At 34.6% G+C, this 9635-nt stretch overlaps 1 pseudogene; it reads left to right on the forward strand.

The window, feature by feature from the left end:
* Window positions 1-379: 379 nt before the first annotated feature.
* On the forward strand, window positions 380-2516 carry LOC132051017 (pectinesterase 2-like; annotated as a pseudogene).
* Window positions 2517-9635: the final 7119 nt, after the last annotated feature.

Raw genomic sequence — 9635 nt, forward strand, 5'->3', positions numbered from 1 at the left:
TGAGCTGTACAACAATTCGACAAATACCAGATTAAGCACGTATACATTTGGCTGAGTTTAATGGCATGATTGTGGTTTAATTTTTTAATAGTGATTGATCTCTCAACTTTAAAAAGGTATATATCATTAAATTCTATTTGGAAGTTGGAACACTAATTTCTTTAGACATTGGTCATCTGAATCATTAAACTTTTAATAACATGCATTTGACTTTGCTATTGTTTATCGTTAATTGTGTCCTTCTCCATCATTTCAAGAGCATATCCAAATAATTTCTCACCTTACTTTATGCAACTATATAAACTAGCCCGTATCATGGTTATAACCATTCAAATACCAAAGCACAAAAAACTTGAGTTAACAAAGAGAAAACAAAGCAATGGCAATTAAGCTTGGTTTGTTCATGCTATTTATATCTTTCTCTACATTTCTTTTACCAGCTTTATCATCAACACTTCAGCTAGTAAAATCAATGCTTGGTGCAACAATATCCGTTACCCTCATCAATGCAAGTATTTTATGAGCCATGATCTTCACCATTTTGTACCGAAAAACAAGTCAGATTTCAAAATGATGGCCATGCAAATAATGAAATAACCATGGAGAGAGCCCTTAAAGCCAATACATATACCAAAGGACTTGGTTCAAAATGCAAGAACGAACGCGAGAAGGTGGCTTGGAATGATTGTATGAAGCTCTACGGGAGCACAATCCTCCAACTCAATCGAACTCTCAACCCTCATATCAAATGTACTGATTTTGATGCACAAACTTGGCTCAGTACAGCCTTGACAAATCTTGAAACGCGTCGGACCGGTTTTATCGAGCTAGGTGTATCAAACAACATGTACCTCTTGTGTCCAATTCCAACGTGTCAGATTTAATTTGTAACACTTTGGCACTCAATAATAATGGGACCATACCAAAACAAACTTACAAAGATGGTTTTCCAACTTGGGTTTCTCCTAGTGATAGAAAATTGTTGCAGTCATCTTCTAATTTAAGGCCAAATCTTGTGGTGGCTCAAGATGGATCAGGGAATTTTAGGACCATTAAGGCTGCACTTGATGTTGCTGCTAAAAGAAATGGGAATGGAAGGTTTGTTATTCGTGTGAAGCGTGGAGTTTATAGAGAAAATTTGGAGATTGGAAATCAAATGAAGAATATCATGTTAATTGGTGATGGATTAAGGTACACAATTATTACAGGTAGTAGGAGCGTAGGAGGAAGTTCCACCACATTCAACCCTGCTACTGTTGGTAAGATAATGTTATGTTTTAATTTGAACATCACTGCTCTTCACGTTTTCATTTTAGATCAGTTATTAGACTAATTAAATAGAGGGTTTAACGGAAAAAAAAAAGATTTAAACCTTACAAATTGTAGGCTTTGATATGCTTCCGACATGTCACAAGTCAAATGGAAATTAAAGTTTAAAATTAAATAGTTTCAAATATATAAAAAAGACTTTGTGTTGTTAGTGAAGACCATACACTAATAGTCTTCGAATAGTTATATATGGAGCTCGCAAATTATCGTGACGTTACAATTTTAAGTAGTCGTCATGTACATTTGATAGGATGTTATAATAGTTATCAACTTAAGAGATTGATATTTTGTCATATCAGTCAACACCCGGATCGATCACGCATTTCTAACATTAACCCTTCATACTAACACATTGAACAGCCTTAATCATAAAATGCTATCATTTGTCTCCTTAAACACCTTACTCAAACAATTTGAAACAAAATCATTTAACAAAAGGACTAATATGTGGATCCAAATGGAGTATAAAATTTACCTTTATTTTATTTTTTGCAGCTGTTACGGGAGATGGAGTCATTGCTCGAGAAATTACATTCCGGAACACAGCAGGTCCACAAAACCACCAAGTTGTAGCACTTCGCTCTGGATCTGACCTTTCAGTTTTCTACCGCTGTGGATTTGAAGGGTATCAAGACACTCTTTATGTCTATTCACAAAGACAATTCTACAAAGAATGTTACATCTATGGCACAGTGGACTTCATTTTTGGTAATGCTGCAGTAGTTCTCCAGAATTGCATGATATATGGTAGGAGACCTATGGATAAGCAAAAAATTACCATAACAGCACAAGGTCGAACTGATCCAAACCAAAATACTGGAATTTCAATACACAATTCGCGGGTAATGGCTTCATCAGACCTTAAGCCAGTGTTAAGTTCATTCAAGACATTTTTAGGGAGACCATAGAAGCAATATTCGCGAACTGTATTCATTCAAACTTATATGGATTCATTAGTGGATCCTGCTGGTTGGCTAAAGTGGGATGGTAATTTTGCTCTAAATACTTCGTATTTCGGAGAGTATAGAAATTCTGGTCCTGGATCATCTACTAGTAGGAGAGTAAAATGGCGCGGTTATCATGTGATTACAAGTTCAAGTGAAGCATCAAGGTTTAGTGTGGAGAATTTCATAGCTGGGAAATCATGGTTGCCATCTACTAGTGTCCCATTCATTGCTGGTCTTTAGGGACAACCCAAAAAAAAAAAAAAAAAAAAAAAGAGAGTATTCCTAATTACTTCTTCCATTTAAATGTTTTCATAATTACCATTGTTTTGTTCTATATTCTTGAATTACGATCAGCAAATTAAATTCATGTAAGTTACTGATTGTACACGTGAATAATTTAATACATCAATTTGACGTTTTTAATAATTTCCATTGCCAGAATTTTACTCTGTTTTTGAATCTTTATAGTACTTTATATTGCTTATTAATTACTTATCATTTAGTAATTTCAAACACCTTTACACTTTTTCCATATTATAATTATCAAACTGATGTTCTTCTAAATTCCAATGTTGAGTTGTGTAAAGTCTCTTATCAGATATACAAGGCATCCAATAGGGCTCATTAAAATTGACCCCCTTACTCAGGAAAATGAGCTAAAAGGGATATCTGAGAGTGGAATGAAGAATCGGGGATTTCATTTTATTTTCTCTTTTCTTTTATTTCATAAGATTGATTAAATTTAAATGGGGCTGAATTAGAATATTTAACAACTTAGGGGAAAAAATTAAAACATCAAAAACTTGTATTAAACCCAACCAAATCCCTACCCTTCCCCATTTTTCAAACTCTCCTCTAACTTCTCTTCTCTTCTCTCCCCTTTTTCCTCTTTAACCCACTTTTTTCTTACTAATTTCTCCTTCAAGAATGCTCTTTCTTTGGAAATACGAGTTTTTTGAGGTACCCATTTGTTTTTATTCTTATTTCTATTGTTTTTATGCCCATTTGGGACATAGGGTTTTTGTTTTCCTATGTTTGCCTGGGCGATCCATCCATCTATTTCCTTTTATGGAACCATTGTTAGGGGTTCTACTAAAAAAGGGTATTTTTGCCTATGGTTTTTATTGTTATTAACAAGAACAAGGACTGATTCTTGAGTTGCCTCATAAAGTGATTTATTGAGATTCTGTTGGTTTTGTGGAATAGTGAGGTTCTTGAATTAATCGTGTGCTACAATTTCAGGAATATGTTTGGAGAAAGCAGTAATGGCAACACTTTGTTTCCAGCTTCATTAGAGGGGAATACTGCTTATGACATATTGTGGTTAAATTCTGCAATTCATAGAGCTGCTTGTGCTATGAAATAATGAATTGTTGTATCTAGTAATCTAATGCTTATATTTCTATACTCTTAATCTGCGCCAAATAGAAAGAAAAAAAAGTTTTTTGGGTTCACCTTTAAAGAGAAAATTTATTGGTAACTTGGAGATTTCTGGTTGATGCGTAAACAACTGCATCTTTATTAAACAACATGTTGTTGTTTACATATTAAGAAGGAACTTCCACACGTTTCATGTCTAAACAACAATCTGTTGTTGTTTATGCAGACATATTAATCCTGAGGAAAATACTAACTTGTTGTATTAGTTATTTTATAAAAATCTATGGTTGTTATATATGAAATCTGAACCTACACAGGTTCTATGTGTAAACAATCACATCTTATTTAAACAATTTGCGATTATTTATAACTTGGAGAACATTATTCATTTGTTGTATTGTTGACGATTTTGAGATGTTTTATGTATGTAGATAAAATGGCAAAGAAAAATCAGATAGTTTATAAAAGAAGGCCTAGAAAAAAGGCTAGGACAACGAAAAAGGAGTCTGCTCTAGCTAGAGAAGTAGATAGGCTGGCACTATAGCAACCCCCTAGGGAGGATGCTACTAATCGAAATTTATCCATACTAATTAATTTAAATATTCGTCCCGAAAGTATTTTGCAGAATAGACTAATAACTAAATTTAAGGATAAAATTTATTTGACAACATGTTCACGAGTAGAACAAAATAATAATTACATATGTATTCGAGCGTACCACAAAATGTAGAAGAAACAAATTTAAAACAATTGACTTTATCATGTGGTAGTGGCGAAATAGGCCCATATGAACAAGTTTCCAAATACGACATCTCAACATAGTAGGATCTAAAAGAAGCCTCCTAAAAAATAGAAATATTCAATCATAAAAATGACAACACCTATTTTGAGTTAAATCTAACACTTTCAATTTCATCAAATACGTAGTAGAGTAATATTTTTCATGCTACAACATCCAAGGCTCATATCAAGCATGAAATTCAACTCGCAGTCTCAAATACAAACTAGTTAATTTCCCAAGTTCAACACAAGTACTGAATTTAAAATATTACAAAACTTGGGCATGGACACTCCTAAAATAGTCAAGTCATTCATCAAAACCAAGTTACAAAATATTAGCATCATGACCCAACTTTCATTCAAAAGTGGATATCTAAGTGTATCACATGGATCATGTACAAATCCCCAAGAGCATACGAAATGAACATGCTCATGCAAATGTGATCTTCATCTAAGCATCCAAAGAGTCTACTTCAAATGGTCATCCTCAAGTCTCTTTCGGAACATCACCTACGATAGTAACAAATTATCGCTAAGCATAAAGTTTAGTGACACATAAACTTAACTAACACTTAATATAAAAATATAATGTAAGGAGTTCAAGAATAAATTCTAGGAATAAGCTTGTCAAAATCACCATCAAGAACTAAATGAAGGTACAATCCTTTCAAGAAAATAAAATATCAAATATTAAAATAGTTCAAGATATCAATATTCAAAATCTCAAATATCAAGAAGCTTTCCAAAGCAAATCCAAGAAAGTTCACCATTTGGTTAATTGCGCCCAACACATACATCATGCAATCACATCAAAGCATAATTAAATAATAAGAAGGGCCGGAGTCCCAAATCAAGTAGGGTCGTCACCCAATAATCAAGAGAATCAAGAACCCTATTGAAAGTGGCTTCCCCATTCATATTTAAGATGGACCAAGATCTATAATTAAGATGAGCTGTGAATCCAGAGTCAAGATGGGACAAGATCTGAATAATCTCAAGAGGCATGCCAATATAAGTGACAAAGTCACTATCACAAGAAGGACAAAGTTCCAACGAGAATGCAATAATGCTCAAGCAATCCGCATATGTGGGCGAGTTAGTTTGTCTTACAAAAACATTCCACATGATACCAAATGATATTTAAAGTTGCCGAGTGACTCAAAGTATTCATACTGAATTAAACATAGCGAAATAAGAATTTAACTAGCACAACCGAATAGGATAGCAAATTAAAGTAAAGACAAGTTTGCCAATCTTAAGATATTCAAAATACTTCAACTAAATAAAATGTGAAATTCAAGAATATGTGCAACCTTGGAGCTTTAGTGCCTCTAAAGCTCAAAGAAAAGCACCAAGAAGTTACAAATCCCGGAAGCAACGATCAAGCAATTATATCGACTTCTTTAGCTTTACAAGAGCCTCTTGTACCTTAAATACGCAATGGAATACTCACTTAAGGTCTAGAGTTTAACGATATAGAAGCTAAATCATGACGAACAAAAACGGGGCTAAATGGGTCACCATTACTGCAAATTTTTAAGTAGAAATTTTTTTGGACAGCAGCTATGTGCTGCCTTGCAGCCCATTTTTGACATAGTAAACAGAGGAATTAGAATTTTTGCAAAACACGAAAGTTGTGGATAATTTTCTTATCGTTTCACAGCATTTGGAATAACCTAATTCCGACTTCTACGTAAGAAATTATGATCAAAATACTAACTGTTGCCAGTTCAAAAATGGGATTTAATTTCCTTACTTCAAGGTTTCAAAATCTCTAACAAAAACTTGAATATTTCACCCAAAATATGTGGAATAACAAGCTTACCACAAGATTGATTGAACTTCTTCACAAACCCAAAATCTAGGATTTTCTAAACAAGGCTTAACCCATCTTGATTCTTGGTGGCATCATTCCAAAATATATTCAAAGCATGACAACTAGAAAGATCTTGATGATAGTTGGAGAGTAACTTAGGTGGATTGAGACTTCTAATGGAGGGTTAGGACTTAGGAGAAGAACAAGTAGAGAATGGGGGTGAAAGAAATGGTCTTTTTTTTTCTTTTCTTTTTTTGAGGTGAGAAAGATAGTACCCCTTTTTATCAAATGGGTCCAACTAATGGGCTTCAAGATCCAAATAAAATATGACAAGTCTAAATTTTTATTTTTTTCAAACAAAAACTAAAATTTTAAACTCAAGAAAAATAATAAAAAGTATTTACTACAAGAGCAAGATTATTTAAATGCCAATAATAAATTTAGGGTGTTACTCCACAAGCTCAGGTAACAGAAGAAATAAAACAAATAATAAATGATCAAGCAATTGAGGAAGTAGTAGAGGAAGAAAGGGTCCTAGCATGCTAGGAAAGAGAAAAAGAAAATCAGGAGAGTGAGGAAGAAGAAGATATGATCTCATCAACACATGGTTCAGCTAGAGATGAAGAAAGTGGAGAAGATGAGGAATCAACGAATCACGAAGAAAAAAAAAGAAAATGGAGAAGAAAGTGAAGACGAAAGTAAGGAAGAAACAAATCATGACGTGCTTTCCGAACAAAGAAAGAAAGTTATACATGATCCGTATGCTGCCCCTTCAAGATCAACTGTGAGTGTTTTTTAAACTACAATTAGTGAAAATAAAGTGTAGGTGTTTTAGCTTCCACTTAGTATTTTTTATGAAACTACTACCAGTTCAAAAAACAGATGGATGCTTAAACACCTACCAATTGTTTGTTGTAAACAAACAGTTGTTATTTATGCAACGACTAGTTGTTTACGGTAGCACACAATAGATGTTTGTGGCTTTTTTATGCTTTCTTTTAATTAACCAACTTTATAAATCATGTACAGTTTGTTGATGATTCTGATACTAAGGTACCCCCATTCATCAAGTCCATTGATCTTATGAAGTATCGCTTCAAGACGCATTATTTGGAGCACGGTGATTTTCCGAGAAAGATTTTTGTAAAGTCACCTCTAGGAGGAAAAGCATTTGTTGAATTCAAAAGAGTCTTGTTAGAACAGGGTATTTCAGATAGGTTCAAAAAAAGTTGTTTTGGGCATTTCCTTGATATTCCAATGCAGCAAGTGAATTTCGGGTCGCTGATAGTTCACGGTCTTTTACTTCAACGTATCATTTGTGAGAAAAAGATGGAACTGTGGTTTGAACATGAAAATATGCATGTTTGTTTTGGCCTGAGGGAATTTACCTTGATGGCCGGATTACGGTGCCACCCCTTTCCTTCTGGAAAAACATTGGCTAGTCTGCTAAAGAAGGGTGAACCACTGTGGGAAATTGTTTCCAAGGAAGGAAAAACTGTTAATGCTAACTTCCTCCTTGAAAAGATCAAATCACCTAAAACACCAAAAAATTTTTAAGTTCACTTGCATTGGTCTGGTTCTATCACTGCATCCTATGTGCAAGAGATTTATTAATAGGTGTTGATGCCGACATGACCGAGCTAGCTTGCAATCCCTCTGCCTTCAACGAATATCCATGGGGTCTCAAAAACTATTTTTTGACTGTTAAGTATCTTGTGAAGCCAATAAAATCTAAATACAACCTCTACGGCTTGCCGTGGGCATTCCCGGTAATTAAATAAAAAAAAATTATATTATTTTACTTTTAATATTTATATTGATTGCAATTGCTTATTACTCAATTCAGGCTTGGGCCTTTGAAGCTATTTCGAAACTTCAATGAAACGCTAAGAATGTTCCCCCTGAGAGGACATTGCCACGTATGATCAGGTGGATGTCGTATGGAGGCCTAAAAAAATCTACAGATCTATTCAGTACTACAGATGAAAAAGTAAGGCTCTAAAACACGCTAAACAACCTGAGACTTGCTTAAACAACCTGATACTTGCTTAAACAACTTGAGGTTGTTTGAACTAAACAATATTCAGTTTTTCAATAAACATGATGTTGTTTATAAAGGAAGATCATAATATTGACTTTTTTGTTCTTTCTATGCAGGTAGTGCACCCTTTCCTGATTCCTACAAATATAGAAAAGAGGAAAGAATACATGAAGGACCTTGAGCCATTTTCCAGTGAGCCGACGAAAAAATTGATATGTTAAAAGCAAAATTGGTCGGGGTGACAACCATCACAACATGTAAAGTATGAGCTAGGGAGGTTGGTGGTGAGGACAGGATCCCAGTAATGAACGGGGGTGAGGAAAGGAGCCTACCAACAGTTAGGACTTTTCTTGTATAAGCAAATCTGTTTATCCAAGCTCCATAGGATACAAAAAAATACAAGAACCTGCCACAAGAATCAACCTTCAAATCTGTCTTGCTTCCTTAATTTATAACATGAATCATATGACGGTACCTATCTATAACTTCATATCCATGTTCTGGTGTTCCTCTTGTCAAAGATTTTTAAGATAACTACCCATTTAGTACACTTCCAAAGAACTAATCTTGCATCCCAATTCTACACGAATTATTTCCTTAATTTCTCTTCTAGATGGACTATTCCCCTCGATAAACTTATTTTCAATGTGTTTAGCAACGACTTCGACGATTCTTGCATGTCGATGATGGCTTGTAAGATGTTGTACTCCACATGTGTGCATATTATGGTATGTGGTAATACGAAACCAATCGGTACCCACAAACTTCATAGCTCTCAGTCGCCATTTTCAATTCTTATCTACACATTTGACATTGTAGATTTTTTTTTTCATGTTCCTTACATGCTAAAAAACTAAAATTATCCTTCACGGCAGCAAGGTTCAATGGGATTTTCAATTCTTGCTTCTTCTTGAAAGCTAGACCCTAGAAAAATCCTGTGCCGTCTTCACGACTGTGGCTACATTGAGTTGAGCCCTCAACCCTCTGTGTATTGCTCGGATTAATAGGGGAATCTGTATCTTCTTCTGCCCCTTCTACCCCTGCGGTATTGTAATCAAATTCTGGAAACTCTGAAGTAGATTCTACCCCTGCTGTATTGTGATCAAATCCAGAAAAATTTCCAGCTTCTTCTTGCCCAACTGCATTGCTAGTAACTCCAGGGAACACTTAATCGCTTCTCCGTACTCGGAACTTCTATCGGCCCAATTTCAACCACATTTACCCTTAGAATTGGCCAACGACAACCAACTTTGTCAACATCAGCTAAATAAGTGAACAAACCTCATCATCCTTTATTTCAGAAAAATGTACTTTTTCCGTTGCAACAATGCTGAGCATGTAA

This window comes from Lycium ferocissimum, chromosome 3, assembly GCF_029784015.1.
Source record: "Lycium ferocissimum isolate CSIRO_LF1 chromosome 3, AGI_CSIRO_Lferr_CH_V1, whole genome shotgun sequence".
Classification (NCBI taxonomy): Eukaryota; Viridiplantae; Streptophyta; class Magnoliopsida; order Solanales; family Solanaceae; genus Lycium; species Lycium ferocissimum.